Source organism: Macaca fascicularis, chromosome 9 (genome assembly GCF_037993035.2).
Source record: "Macaca fascicularis isolate 582-1 chromosome 9, T2T-MFA8v1.1".
In the NCBI taxonomy this organism is placed as follows: Eukaryota; Metazoa; Chordata; class Mammalia; order Primates; family Cercopithecidae; genus Macaca; species Macaca fascicularis.
The window spans coordinates 66,587,236-66,600,577 of record NC_088383.1 but is presented as its reverse complement, the minus strand read 5'-3'; the positions used below and the strand labels follow the sequence as shown (position 1 = coordinate 66,600,577).

At 46.3% G+C, this 13,342-nt stretch overlaps 1 pseudogene; it reads right to left on the bottom strand.

The window, feature by feature from the left end:
• Positions 1–3,556: 3,556 nt before the first annotated feature.
• On the bottom strand, positions 3,557–6,387 carry LOC141407624 (small ribosomal subunit protein eS12-like; annotated as a pseudogene).
• Between the last annotated feature and the right edge of the window lie 6,955 nt (positions 6,388–13,342).

Here is a 13,342-nt window from a genome sequence, read left to right as displayed (position 1 = left end):
AATCAGAAGCACTGACACATTTCTGAGAAGCCAGATGCAGACAGGATCTGATTTGATACTGCAACCCAGCTCATGAGCAGCGGCCAAGGACATACTGTAGGTATCCTTGCATGTATATACTACAGTGTATACTACAATAATGGGAGCAACAACAAGGCATTCCACACCCAGAGGTGGTGAATGCTTGCAACAAGACAGGAACAAGAGGATTAGACAGGTACGCCCATGGAAGGAGCTAGATGAATTGACCCTGAATATCTCCCTCAACCCCACCCCAGCGGACAAGATGACCACGACAGCAGTGACTGTCTCCTGGTATGAGCTGTGTAAGGGAATGAAAGACAGGTCAGGGCCCCATAGGCTGGCAAAGCTAAGGAAGAGTTAAGTAGCAGCCACACCCCAAAGACCAGCTGTGCGAGCACGGCTCATCCACCTGATGGTGCCTCTGCCTGTTCTGCACTCTCCTTGAAAGCAACATGGAGCACAAGCTCATCCAGTGATTTCCAGCCCTCCCTCACAGCAAGCTAGGCCAGCAGATTTCTTGCAGAAAATCTCATGTGTAAAGATGAGTTCACTGTCAAAAAATATCATTTGAGAAGCACCACCATGAAGAAACATAATAACCGTAGCTAATATTTGCTGAGCATTTGTGTGTCAGGCACTATGGCAAACATAAAGTGGGACGATTTTATGTGACACTAAAGTGTCAAGTGAAAGTGATTAAGTAACTTCGTCCAAAGTCACATAGCTTAACATGAGAAGCCACAGATTAACCTCAGCTGTCTGGCTCCAGATCTGAAGATTAAACCGAACAAATAGACAACCAGTAATGTGCTTTGAAGTAAGTAGAATGCATATTCTTAAGTAAGAAAGGATGGAAAAGAATCAATTAGGGATGTTAGAGATGAACAATGTGTTCATTTTATATTACTGATCATGGGAATAAAAAACAAAAAATATATTCATAGTTTAAACAAATAAAACCACCTGAGTGGATGAGCTATGTAGTGCAATGTATGCAGCTGAAGAGCTAATCAGTGAATTGAAAGATTTGAATCCTCCCTGAAAACAGCAGACTGGGATAAATAAATGGAAAGTAGAAAAGAAAAGAAAAGATAATATACAGGGAAGATAGTTCCAGAAGTGCCAACATCCACCCAATGGGTGTTACCAAAAGAGAGACTGCTAGAGAAATAGATGTCCAGTGAAACATGGTTGGTTTGCAACACAAGTTTATTTCCTCTCCTTCCCCAAATCCTAATAAAATGACAGTAGAGGAAGAGCACAGGTAAAATCCTTCAAGAACAATAGGGATAAGAGAGGAGAAAACAGCAACCAAGAATTTCAACACGTATGTTGGAGATAGTATACAAAGGAGTGGTAATTTGGCAGAATGGTGCATGTTCTAATTTGGATGCCCCAGAGGGAGAAAATAAGAAGAAGCCAACGGATTCTCCCTAATTCACCCCCAGAGTCCCAGAAAGGATCCACACTTAAGAGGTGAGGTACAGTGTGAGTCTGTAAACAGGAAAACAGGGGCATAAGTGGAAACCCTAGGCCACTATATCTACCCTCTTCGGCCAGGGGTCCCCTCCACCCAGGGGAGAAAGGAGAGTTATTTGTCATATAAATTGAACTGAAGAAACTGTAGAATGGGAGGTCTGAGCCACACAGATTTGGGAGAAGGAGGTAAGGTCAAGTTTAAACACAAGGATTAAGCCACCATCTACATGTTGAATGACAGGACCCCAGTCCCCAGAGAGTGAGCAACCTAACTTACAATCTACAGGCCAGGGTCCGGAGGATTCATTTGTGGAGAAAAGGAGCATCCCAGACAAAGGGCCTCCAGTGGCTGATGTGTGCTGGTTTCCTCAATGAGGAGCTGACCGGATGCTCAGACACTCTGTGGTGAGCTCCATCAGTCAACAAGCCCCGCTCCCCTGCAGAGATTGCAGTCAGTGTTTTGTGCCTCATCCCCAAATGTGAATACACAGGTAGGGGTCACCACCTGGGAGGAAGGCCTCCAGCAAGGGTGATCAACCTTCCTGACTTGCCAGGGACCAAGGCGTTTCACAGGACATGGGACAGTCAGTACTACTATGGTTTGAGTTTGTCCCCACCAAAACTCCTGTTGAACTTTGATCCCCAATGTAGCAGTGTCGGGAGGTGTGCCTGGTGGGAGGTGTTTGGGTCATGGGGGCAGATCCCTCATGAATGACTTGTTGAGCTCCAGCTCTCTCATGAGACTGGATTTAGTTCTCATGGCAATGTTCCTGAAGGAATGGGTTGTTGTAAAGCCAGGATGCCCCTCGGGTTTTGTCTCTTCCCACATCACACTCGTGATTGAACTTTTCCACCATGTTATGACATAGCACAAAAAGCCCCCATCAGAATCTGAGCAGATGCTGACACCATACTTTTTGAACTTCCCAGCCTGCAGAACTGTGAGCCAAATAAACCTCTTTTCTTTATAAATTCCCCAGCCTCAGGTATTCTTCTATAGCAACACTTAATGGATTAAGACAAGTACTAAAATAAGAAAAATCTCTGCCAAACCAGAACTAGTTAGTCCTATTCTAGCATGTGCAGGCAATATCCATTTGCATGGCTTTGCTTAATAATTTGCAAACCTGACCTATATTCATAGCTCACAGGCTGGGAACACAGTCATCTGCTATAATTTATATGATCTTGTGACAACACCTGCCAAAAATCATATTAAATGGTTTGTGACTTTTGTTGATCCTCTTCCAGCCTTTGACACAATATGTAAGCAAAAATATGAACTCTCCTGCTTGTAATTTCCAGTTAGGTAAAACAAAGATGTGTCCTGTATTCTTTTATTTGTAACTTGAAACCACACTGAGATAGCCCATTAGTTTGCTTTCCTACTGACCCACACAACTGTTAGGCACAGTGCAGACCACTGACCAGCATCAGCTCCAAAGGGTCAGTGTCTGCGCCGTGCAGGTTGTTGCATATGGTAGGGCCCTGCCACCCTGCTCTGCACTGGAGCACAGAAGGCCAAGCATTCTCTTGAATGCAAATAACCTGATGTGGGTATCATGGACTAGGAGTAGTTTTAGTAGACAATGAATACCGCTATCTAATGACCTCCAGAAACAAGGGCTACCACATCTGGATCTGAAATAATCATTTTAATGGAAATCCTCCAACTTTAGGGAGATTTATAGGAAATAATAATAAACAATAAATCATCTTATTTAGTTACTTTGGGTGTACATTTCACAACCAGTTTTTTTTTTTTTTTTGAGGCGGAGTCTTGCTCTGTCGCCCAGGCTGGAGTACAGTGGCGGGATCTCAGCTCACTGCAAGCTCCACCTCCCGGGTTCACGCCATTCTCCCGCCTCAGCCTCCCAAGTAGCTGGGACTACAGGCGCCCGCTACCACGCCCGGCTAGTTTTTTGTATTTTTAGTAGAGACGGGGTTTCACCATGTTAGCCAGGATAGTCTCGATCTCCTGACCTCGTGATCCACCCGCCTCGGCCTCCCAAAGTGCTGGGATTACAGGCTTGAGCCACCGCGCCCAGCCTCACAACCAGTTTTAACAGGGTTTATTGCTCAAAATTAGATGTGCCGCAGGTGTGTGTGTGTGTGTGCACACGCATATGTGGATGTGTAGCCAAACAGGATATATGGTTACATGCCTGCCTTACATTTTTTCTGGGCTAATTTGTATTGCCATTGCATTTTATGATGTGGAATTGTGGGGAATCAGTTACCCATTCATTGCCTTGTTAGGGAACTCTCAGCTTTCCTCCTGAAGAGAATCTTGACTCTGCCTGCAGGGACTCCCTCGACGCACTTTGGAGGGGATATGGGTTGGCCTCTTCAGAAACATTTTTCCTACCTACCTACCTTCCTTCCTTCCTTCCTTCCTTCCTTCCTTCCTTCCTTCTTTCCTTCCTTCCTTCTTTCCTTCCTTCCTTCCTTCCTTCCTTCCTTCCTTCCTTCCTTCCTTCCTTCCTTTTTTCTTTTCTTTCCATGTGTGAGGCAAAGATTTATTTCTTCATTTCTTGCATTTGAAGTACTCTTCGATGACATCCTTGGCCTGAGACTCCTTCCATAGTCCTTAACTAGTACACAACTGCAACCAACCACTTTACAGGATTTCCTCTCTGTCAGTTGTACAGGGGCCTTCCCATTCCCCTAGTTTCTTGTTGTCGTCACCCTCGATTAGGTTGATTTGGTGTTCAGCACAAAGGGCCTCCACTGACTTGACATACATAGGCTTATCACAGTTGGATGCAAGCACACAAAGGTGGGCTTGGCACTTGTCTAAGGCTTTGGAAGCTTCGTGAATTCCACATGCTAGGCCATCGTGGCTGAGGGTGGTCTGCAGCACTTCTTGTAAAGCAGTATTAACGTCCGTGACACCTCCAGCAGCAATCCTCGGCCATTTTCTTTTGGCATTTTTCTCTCTCCAAAGTCTAGCTGATTATCAGCTTAGACACACAGTAGGCTATGTGCTATGAACAACAGGCATCCTGGATTATTTTACAAACTCATGGATAGTTATTTTGAAACCGCCTTCACCTTTGCAAAATTAGGACTGAGACCGTGAAAGAAAGCTAACTTAACTGACTCCCTCTTGCTTCTAACCTCCAAGCTGTCTTTGTTCATTCCTGGGCATAGGCTGAACTAACTTTGGGAGAAACTTAGTTTGTAGTTATAGTTTAAATAAAGATGGTAACAGCCCTTTCCCAAAGCAGACCTGCTTCTTGTCTGGGGACTAGACTAACATTAGGCACAGGATTAGAAATTATGGCTTAGGAGTCACGCAGCTGGAGGCTGCAAGATTCTGACCCTCCCTAAACTGCTCCTGAGATCACTGTTTGAGACATTTTGCAGACCCTGCACTTGATGGATCAGCTGGTACCACCCAGATGGAGAAACTGGCTCGTCTGATCTTGCGGCCCCTACCCAGGAGCTGACTCAGTGCAAGAAGACAACTTCGACTCCCTATGATTTCATCCCTGACCAATCAACACCCCTGGCTCACTGGCTTCCCCCCACCAAGTTATGCTTAAAAATTCGGCTTCCCGAATTCTCAAGGAGACTGATTTGAGTGATAATAAGACTCCAGTCTCCCGCACAGCCGGCTCTGCGTGAATTAGTCTTTTTCTACTGCAATTCCCTGTCTTGATCAATCGGCTCTGTCGAGGCAGCGGGCAAGGTAAACCCCTTGGGCGGTTACAGTCTTCCTCCTTCAGCGAAACTCCAAGTTCCTCGTTGATAGTGGCAAACACCAGTGGCCATATTTTCTATTGTTCCTGGCACAGAAAGTCCCTGTTCATGGTCCTGCTGGACGTAAGGGCCCAGGTGCTGAAAAGTTACCTCCCACCTCACCCCAACCTCATCAGTGGGGCTGGATACTGGCAGTGGGCAGAGGAATGAAATTTATTTATTTATTTATTTTTTAAATTTATTTTTGAGATGGAGTTTCACTCTTGTCGCCCAGGCTGAAGTACAATGGCACCATCTCAGCTCACTGCAACCTCCGCCTCCTGGATTCAAGCAATTCTCTTGCCTCAGCCTCCTGAGTAGCTGGGATTACAGGTGTCTGCCACCACACCCAGCTAATTTTTGTATTTTTAGTAGAGATGAGGTTTCACCATGTAGTTCAGGCTAGTCTCGAACTCCTGACCTCAGGTGATCCACCCGGCTCGGCCTTCCAAAGTGCTAGGATTACAGGCATGAGCCACCATGCCCAGTCTTTTTATTTTATTTTATTTTATTTTATTTTATTTTATTTTATTTTAGGACCGAGTCTCACTCTGTTGCCCAGGCTGGAGTGAAGTGGAGTGATCTCGGCTCACTGAAACCTCCGCCTCCCAGAGTCAAGCAATTCTCCTGCCTCAGGCTCCCGAGTAACTAGGACTACAGGCTCATGCCACCACACCCAGCTAATTTTTGTATTTTTAGTAGAGATGGGGTTTCACCATGTTGGCCAGGTTGGCCTCAAACTCCTGACTTCAGGTGACCCACCTGCCTCAGCCTCCCAAAGTGCTGAGATTATAGGCTTGAGTCACTGCACCTGGGGAAATTTATTTCATTAGATGCTCAAAAAATGCATGACGCATGAGTGGGACTTTCTGCCTCCATCCCACATCTGCCAGAGCAAGGAGAGAGCCCAGGAGCTGGGGGTATTCTGGGTAAGACTCCCTCTCCCTCGGCCACATTGTCATTGTCACAGTGAAGAAGACCCCTGGAACTCCAACTGTTCCTGGCAATCCCTCCTTCCTCCCCCACCACAGACTCCCCCCCACCATCATTATTTTCCCTGAGAGCATCAGGACCCATCTCCTTAGGGCCTTTATCTCCATATACATCAGTCACTCCAAGAAGCTCAGGCCCCAGAGTCATCCCTTCCCTTATCTCCTAGGCCTGAGTCCACATATAGCTCTATGTGACTCTCTCCACCACTCCCCAGCCTGCATTTTTCCCCTTAGCACATACATCACCTGACATATCACACATTTGACTGGCTTGTTAGTCTCCCCCGATTGAGGGTGTGGTGTTCTGTCTCTCTTGTTTGACCACTATCCCCCCAGGATCTACAAGGTGTCTGGCATATAGCAGGGACTTAATAAACCTGTGTTGAGGAATGAATGAACAAACAAAAGCATCTTTAGTGTCCTCCATTCTCTGGACCTCAGGCTCCACTGCGGTCTAGTTAGTCTTGATCTTCAGGCCTAAACAAGGCCCAAACCACAGGTCTTCGTCCATACTGGCTTATCCCACCTATCTAGCAGTTTCCCAGGCTGGGCTTTGGAGACAGGTGGGCTTGGATTTGAATCTTGACACTGCCATTATGAAGCTTTTAACACCTCTGTGCCCCATTTTCCTTATGTGTAAAACCAGAAGGATGCCTAACTCCTGAGAATGTGGTAAGTGAATTAAATGGAAAGTATGTGTAAAGAGCTCAGCACAACTCCTGGCACACAGTAAGTGCACAATAAATTGTGGCCACCAGGGAGGCAATAGGGCAGAGTGAGGAGGAGCAACGGGCTTCCTCTGGTGCCATCTCCTACGAGTTGGTAGGAGCACTGTGCACAGTGGATTCTAGTCAGGCCCTGAGCTCAAGGGAAAAGAATCCCATGATAGATTACTGATGTCTGTCATGGGCATGGGGGCCGGGCAACAGGGGAAGGTGAAAGAGAGTAGCAGCCCCAAGCCATACATTTGCCATCCTGATCTAGAATTTCCACCATTGCTCCTTTTCTTGTGCATATCTTGACTGTTTTTAAGGGTGAGAGCTCCCCTGTCTTCAACAGTTCCTTTCTGACTCCGTAATTTCTCACCCACCCCAGCCCTGAAAATGGTGCAGTCTGCTCCTCTGAGCCCCAACACTCTTTTCTCTGCTTTTCCTTTATTATTTATGATGAAGCATTTGGTTTTTAAAACACTTTCTGGCCTCCTTGCTGCGCATATTATAGGTGGAACATGCCTTCAGGGTAGATTTCACCTTCGAAAACTAACACAGGAAAGTGCACGGGGTTGCCAGTCAGAAAATCTGAACTTGCTGTGAATTGGAGCTCATCACCTTGCCTTTTGGAGTCTGTTTCCCCAGCTGAAAAGCAGAGCCCTAAGATGCCTTTGCAGCCCATGGTATCCCAGGGCTGTAGTGGGAATCAGCATTTCACTGGACTCTATGGAGAGGAAAAGCTTTCATGTTTGGCCAGGCACGGTCGCTCACGCCTGGAATCCCAGCACTTTGGGAGGCCAAGGTAGGCGGTTCACCTGAGGGTCAGGAGTTCAAGACCAGTCTGACCAACATGGTGAAACCTCATCTCTACTAAAAATACAAAAAATTAGCCAGGCATGGTGTCGGGCGCCTGTAATCTCAGCTACGCAGGAGGCTGAGGCAGAAGAATCGCTTGAACTCACAAGGCATAGGTTGCAGTGAGCGGAGATTGCGCCACTCTACTGCAGTCTGGGTGACAGAGTGAGACTCCATCTCAAAAAAAAAAAAAAAAAACCGCGTTCACGTTCTCATTGCATGTCCATGTATCCCCTCCTGTCGCCAGGTCTCAAACCGGAGCTTCTGCAGATGCTCAAGATGCTTTTTCAGCAAGTGGGTAGTAGGATGAAGCTTCCAATGGGAGCAGTGGGCGTTTGGCATGTACTTACAACAAGCAGAGTCTGGAGAACAGAAAAGAAAAACCAACTTTTCTCGCCTTAAACTGACAATTGCAAAGTTGAGAGCTGGGAAAGCTAAATGCTGCCATCTGCCGGTCATTTTCTATGTTAGCAGCATCAAAGTAGCCATAGTTTTATAAAGCTCTTGTTTAAACTCAGTAAAGACCCGGAGGGAGGAGGTGGCATTTACTGAGCACCTCCTGTTTATAAGTAACTGTCTTCAAGTGTGCTATGGCTACAGACATAAATTAGCTCTGGATGTTGCTGATAAAGAGAGCACAGATTCCAGAGAGCCAAGGCTGCCTCTCAGTGACTGCATGCCTTAAGCTCATCCTTCAACCTCTCTGAACTTCTGGTTTCTCAAAAGGTAAATTGACCAGGGTGATCTCTAAGGATTCAGAGGAAGGTTAGAAGTTTAGAAGATGAAGAGGATGTTGACAGATGGATACTGAGAAGGAAAAGAGGAGGGCATCCTATGCAGACAAAGAGGAGGGTGTCAAGGGAAGCCCTGACATGTGTCTCCTTACCTCATCCCCTTGTTTGTGAAGCTGAGGGGTGAGTTCCTGATCTTTAAGCGCTTGTCCACCTCTGACTTCTGGTCAAGGGAAGGGACAGAGGAGTTGGAAAGACTTCTTGAAGGAAGAGTGAAACAAACACCTGTGTTGTGGGATCCACCAACTTTAGGAAATAGAACCATGTGATTACCTTTAAAGTATTCTATAATTTATTTACACATTATTACATAATTTATTTACAACATTCTACTGTTGATGGACATTTAAATTATTTCCCATTGTCTCCAGGTTTGTTTTTCTGGCTTGGACATCCATGTGCATGCATTTCTTCTTATTCTTCTTTTTTTTTTTTTTTTTTTTTTTTGAGACAGGGTCTTACTCTGTCACCCAGGCAAGGGTGCAGTGGCATGATCACAGCTCCTTGCAACCTTGACCTTCTGGGTTCAATTGCTCCTCCCCACTCAGCCTCTTGAGCAGCTGAGACTACAGGCACGCACCACCATGCCTGACTGATTTTTGTATTTTTTTGTAGAGGGGAGATTTTGCCATGTTGCCCAGGCTGGTTTCAAATTCCTGGGATCAAGCAATCCTCCCGCCTCAGCCTCCTAAAGTTCTGAGATTACAGGCATGAACCACTGTAACCAGCCATGCATGCATTTCTGTCAATTACATACCCAGGGATGAAACTCTTGGATTGTAGAGGGTGTACATTTCTAACTTTATAGATCATCACAATTTGTTATCCAAAGAGGTTGCACTAATTTAAATTTGTGTCACAAGTACGTGAGTTCCTATTGTTACAGGTAACTAGTCAGGCATGAGCAGGGGCAGGAGAGGGCTCGACCCCCACCTCCCCCCCACCAGTAATGTCACCAACTATCAGGCAATTGTTAAACTGTCTCTAATAATGGGTCACAGTCTGCACCAGGGAAAGGCAGTCTCCTAATAGAAAAAACTTGAAACTGGTGATCAGCAGCTTCCCAGTAAGATCTCAGGAGTTGGGAGAGTGGGCTCAAGCATACACACTAAGAGGCAAAACGGTGGAGTTTAACTTCTGGGGACATTCACCTGGTAGGGGAAGAATGCCTCAAGTGAGCATTCGCACAACTCCAGTAAACACGCTGCATGCTCACCGCCCAACTGCTAGCAGACCACTGCACATATGGACAGCCCACCCCCAGGGAAGAATCAGGGGAGAAGGGATGTAAAACCCTGGAACTGTGTCAACAGATATAGATAAACAGATAAAACCCCAAGTCAAAGGTCAAACAGTGCACCTGATCTCTCAAGTCGCCCCCGGCCCTCTTCCAAGTGTACTTTACTTCCTTTTGGTCCCGATCCAAAGTTTGTTGTTGTTGTTGTTGTTGTTGTTGTTGTTGTTGTTTTGATAGGGAGTCTTGCTCTGTCGCCCAGGCTGGAGTGCAGCCCTGCGATCTCAGCTCACTGCAACCTCCGCCTCCCGTGTTGAAGTGATTCTCCTGCCTCAGCCTCATGAGTAGCTGGGATTACCACACCCAGCTAATTTTTGTTGTTGTTGTATTTTTAGTTTGACGGGGTTTCACCATTTTGGCCAGATTGGTCTCAAACTCCTGACCTCAAGTGATCCGCCCACCTCGGCCTCCCAAAGTGCTAGGATTATAGGCATGTGCCACTGAGCCCGGACTCGTTTTTTAATAAACTTTCACTCCTGCTGTAAAACTGGCCTCGGGCTCTCACTCTGCCTTATTATGCCGTTGGTCAAATTCTTTCTGCTGAGGAGGCAAGAATTGAGGTTGCTGGCCGGGCTCGGTGGCTCACGCCTGTAATCCCAGCACTTTGGGAGGCCGAGGCAGGCAGATCACCTGAGTTCAGGAGTTTGAGACCAGCCTTAACATGGAGAAACCCCGTCTCTACTAAAAAAAATGCAAAATTAGCCGGGCGTGGTGGTGCATGTCTGTAATCCCAGCCATGTGGGAGGCTGAGGCAGGAGAATCGCTTGAACCCAGGAGGCGGAGGTTGCAGTGAGCCAAGATCCCTCCATTGCACTCCAGCCTGGGCAAAAAGAGCGAAACTCCATCTGAAAAAAAAAAAAAAAAAGAATTGAGGTTACTGCAGCCCCCTATGGAGTCACCACCAGTAACACTATGATTCACTGGAAAGGCTTGAAATTGTCAGATTTTTAAAGGTTTGCTAATACAGTGGGGTAAAATGGTGTCTTACTGAGTTTTTGCTTATTTATTTATTTATTTATTTATTTTGAGACAGAGTCTCGCTCTGTCGCCCAGGCTGGAGTGCAGTGGCGCGATCTCGGCTCACTGCAAGCTCCCAGGCTCACGCCATTCTCCTGCCTCAGCCTCCCGAGCAGCTGGGACTACAGGCGCCCACCACCACCCCCAGCTAATTTTTTTGTATTTTTAGTAGAGACAGGGTTTCACCATGTTCGCGAGGATGGTCTCGATCTCCTGACCTCGTGCTCCGCCCGCCTCAGCCTCCCAAAGTGCTGGGATTACAGGCGTGAGCCAGTTTTCACTTATTTTTAATAGAAGAAAAGGCATACAGATGTATTAATGTCTGGGGCAGGGGAGAGTCAGTGATTTCCCAGCCTCCCAATGGGCTACAGAAGCTGACATACCCTTTTTCACAGGGTAAGGAGGAGATAGGGAATGTAGACAATTCCTTTGAGGGGCAGCAAGTGATGGTTAGGAACAATGATCAACCCGGGAGACAGAAATTCACTTGTAAATGATTCCCTTTGGAATTGAAGCCTGAGAGGCAGGCACTGTGTTATGGAAAAGACCATCCATCCATGTGTGGTTGCATTCTTCACTCTTCTTTTGATTTCCCAGCTTCTAGGATGTCCCAGTGTCTTCCCTGTGGATCCCCCAGTACCTGCAGGTCACAGAGTAACACAGGCTGTGGCAGAGTCACCTGGGCCTCCCAGAGCAGGGAAGACCAAGCACTGGACACCCAATTTTTCCACAATTAAAAATACACATGGCCGGGTGTGGTGGCTCATGCCTGTAATCCCAATACTTTGGGAGGCCAAGATGGGCGGATCACCTGAGGTCAGGAGTTTGAGACCAGCCTTCCAATATAGTGAAACCCTGCTCTACTAAAAATACAAAAATTAGCTGGGTGTGGTAGCGCACGCCTGTAATCTCAGCTACTTGGGAGGCTGAGGCAAGAGAGTTGCTTGAACCCAGGAAGCAGAGGTTGCAGAGAGTTGAGATCATGCCACTGCACTCTCCAGCCTGGGCCACAGAGCAAGACTCCACCTCAATAAAATAAATAAATAAAATAAAGAAAAAATACACATGTCTTCATACATTTATTGATATTTTGAGTTTTTTCCTGTGAAAATATGTTTATTTCATTTGTCTCTTTTTCTATTGTTGTCTTTTTTCTTATTAATATGTAAAGTTTAAAATATATATTCTTTGCCAGATGCAGTAGCTTATACCTGTAATCCCAGCACTTTGCGAGGCTGAGGCAAGAGGATTATTTGAACCCAAGAGTCCGAGACTAGCCTGGGCAACATAGTGGGACCCACGTCTCTACAAAAAATATAAAAATTAGCTGAGCATGGTGTCATGAGCCTGTAGTCCCAGCTACTTTGAGAGGCTGAGGTTGGAGGATCACTTGAGCCTAGGAGGTGAAAATCGCAGTGAGCTATGATTGCACTACTGCAGTCCAGCATGAGTGACAGAGACAGACATCCTCTCTAAATAAGTAAATTAAATGTGTATTGTAGAAACAACTCCCTTATCAGTTATGTGTTTTGTAAATCTTACATCCCATTCTGTAGCTTGCCCTTTTAGTTCCTTATTGTGTCATTTGAAGAATAGAAGTTTTTAATTATAATGTAACTGTGGTAGGCAGAATTCTCACTACCCCTCGCCCTTTTATGATGCCCCCCTGAAGAGTGGACAAAACCTGTGAATATAGCAGGATGTCACTTCCGTAATCATGCTGCATATATGGCAAAAGAAATTTTGCAGGTGTAACTAGGATTACTAATTGGTTGCATATGAGTTAATCAAGAGGGAGATTATCTAGGTGGGCCCAAACTCATCACATGATCCCTTCAATCTGGTGTCTAGGGACCAGAGACAGAAAACTTCAGAGAGTTTCAAATTGCAGGAAAACTTGGCAAGCAAATCTGGCTGGGGTGTGTGTGTGTGTGTGTGTGTGTGTGTGTATGTGTGTGTGTGTTTGTTTTGTTTTGTTTTGTTTTTTTGAGACAGGGTCTAACTCTGTGGCCCAGGTTGGAGTGCACTGGTGCAATCTCCACTGTCTGCAACCTCTGCCTCCCAGGTTCAAGTGATTCTCATGCCTCAGCCTCCTGAGTAGCTGGGACTACAGGCGCATACCACCAAGCCCGGCTAATTTTTTTTTTTTTTTTTTTTTTTTTTTTGTAGAGACAGGGTTTCGCCATGTTGGCTAGGCTGGTCTCGAACTCCTGACCTCAAGTGATCCGCATGCCTTGGCCTCCCAAAGTGCTGAGATTACAGGCTGTGAGTGAGTCACTGTGCCTGGCCAAGGCTGACTTTGAAGATGGAGGAGGTTACGTGCAGATGCCCTCCAGGAACTAAGAGCAGGTCCTGCCTGATAGCTGACAAGGACCCAGACAAGGACCCCATCCCACAACTTCAGGGAGATGAACCTGCCATGAGCATGTGAGCATG